Below are 2,404 nucleotides of genomic sequence, written 5' to 3' on the forward strand. Positions count from 1 at the left end.
CCTGGACACAGCTTCTTCTACCTGCTCCAGCTCCAGTGGTGCTGGGGCATCGTCTCTAGTGTTGACGTCACGGCCATCGTTTCTTTTTGGCTTTGGGTGATGGTCTCCTCCTTTGCTCCTTCTGGCCTATGCGAGATGGTAGCTCCTTGGCTCAGTCTCTAGCCCCGGTGTCTCAACGCTGCTTAACGGCTTCCCTTGACCTTGCCTACGCCCTCTTAACAGCCCTTTCACTAAACTCTGTTCAATCACCCTGCATCTCCCACCGGGTTCCTGCCAGCATTCAAGTGCTGACAGATGAGGCTTTCTGCAGCCCGGCCACTGCTCCACCCTCCCCATGCCAACCTCAGGCATTGCATCTCAGCATCTCTCGCTGCCCAGGGTTCTCTGTAGGAACTGCGCTTCCCTCCCCGCCCCTCCTTTCCCATGCTTACCCTCCGTCTGCATCCTCTGAGGCATCACCTCACCTACAAGGTCTCTGTGTGTCCCAAGCTAAGTTTAGGATTCTGCGGACGTTCATTGCATTTATTGCATTCTTATCAAACTCTTTATTGATCTTGGCGCTTAGGAGCATAGAATTTGATGACACATGGCTTGGGTTCAAACCCTGGTCCTGCCTCATTTTTCCCCTCTGAGAAGCAAAAGTCCCTGTTTTACAGGACGAGTTACGTGAAGCATGAGTTACGTGAAGTAGTGTGTGCCGAATGCCTAAAACGGCTCTGGACGTGCAGCAACATTTGGTAGCTGTGACCTTTTAGTCTCTCGACAACGAACTCCATGAAGAAAAGAACCTTTTCTTGTTCAACTTCTATTCCCTGAAAGCAGTTTAATAACTGCTGGAGTAGACGCTCCATGAAAAGGTCTTGAAAGAAAGAAGGAGTAAACAATGGAAGGAAGAAGGGAGAAGGAGGGAATAAGGAAAGAGAGACAGAGGGAAGGAGTCCTGCTCGGAAGGGGGTGGGAAGGGGTGGGGGATGGGGAAGGAGCAGGGGCCATGGCCCCGGCGCAGGGTGGGGGAGGGGCCATCCAGGCGGGAAATGCGCGGTGCAGAGGGCAAAGGCAGGAGGCTCGGGAGGGCCCAGGGCGCACTCCGGAAAGGGCGGGTGGTCGGGTTCTGCTGGGCAATGGCGTCTGGCAGGAACTAGAGATGATGGAAAGAGGGGAGACTGGCGAGGCAGGCAGAGCCCAGAGAAGCTCCTGTACTCAATGACAAACTGGGGTTGTATTCTGAAGGCCATGGGGGCCAGCGAAGGGCGTGAAGCAGGAGAATGGCCTGACCAGGTGTGCTGCCGACCACCCCTTCTCATCCTCAGAGCAGCGTGTGCCCGAACAATGACACCTGTCCAGTACCAGCCTTTCCTAGTTGGCATCGTTTGCCACCAGCTGTTACCTTCAACATTTGTCACACCCAGGGTGACCACTGGGAGAATAAGCTTTGGAGAAAGACAGACCTAGGTTCTAGGTTATTTGACCTCTCGAAGCCTCATGTTCCTCACCTGAAGAAGGACACAGGGGAACCCATGTTCCCGCAGGGGCAGGGCGGGGGGCTGGAGGATGTGTCAGGCTCTTGGTGCTCCAGCAGAGTCCCCTGCTTCTCCTGGTGTTATTATCACCCCCTGCTGTGTGCTCTATGCCCAGGCCACCACACCCGCCCGCCCTTCACCCCAAGAAATGCTCCTGGTGAATCAAAACAAGCCCAGTCATTGGGGAGAACCTCCACATCCAGGCTCTGGAGTGTGAAAGACCCTGGGCTGTTTTTCACCAGAAACTGTCAAGATTGCTTAAGTTTCTTTTTATCTTTCAAAATGAAGAAATCTGTGCGTACGCTCTGGGAACAGGGAGCCACACAGCTCCCCAGACAGTGGCAGAGGGATGATTCACTTCCTAGTTGGGTTCGTCGGCAGCACGTGGAGCTGGCAGAGACGCACACACAGCCCCAAGCTGCCTCTTATCTCGCCTTCGTTTTAGGCCTCTTTAAAAGTCGATATCGCCTTGAGAATCGAGAAGCCATCCTTGCCATTTTTATAAACGGTTCTGAAAGAATCGAGTGTATGGATGTCACACTGGCTCTTCTAGGCTAAAAGCCAGAAAGACACGAAATTATCCAGACACGAAGTCACCCTGAGACCGGAGGGCGACATATCGTGGGGCACCTGCCAGCTTCGGGCCGTGGGCTGCCTCGCTGTGCCGTGCTTGCCCTTCTGGCTTCTCCGACATCGTCGTAACTGGTTCTCCATCTTTAATCACCTCTTTTGAACTCTCTGTGTTAGCTCTGTGTGTTTAATTCCCATCCCCACCCCTACCGCCTGAACTGGACACTGGACTGGTACACTTGGGCTTGACAAAAGTGAGGGGACGTGGCTACATTCTTATACTGTTCATGGGAATGAAAATGGTTGCCAAAAAA

Source organism: Pteropus vampyrus, unplaced genomic scaffold (genome assembly GCF_000151845.1).
Source record: "Pteropus vampyrus isolate Shadow unplaced genomic scaffold, Pvam_2.0 Scaffold5, whole genome shotgun sequence".
Lineage (NCBI taxonomy): Eukaryota > Metazoa > Chordata > Mammalia > Chiroptera > Pteropodidae > Pteropus > Pteropus vampyrus.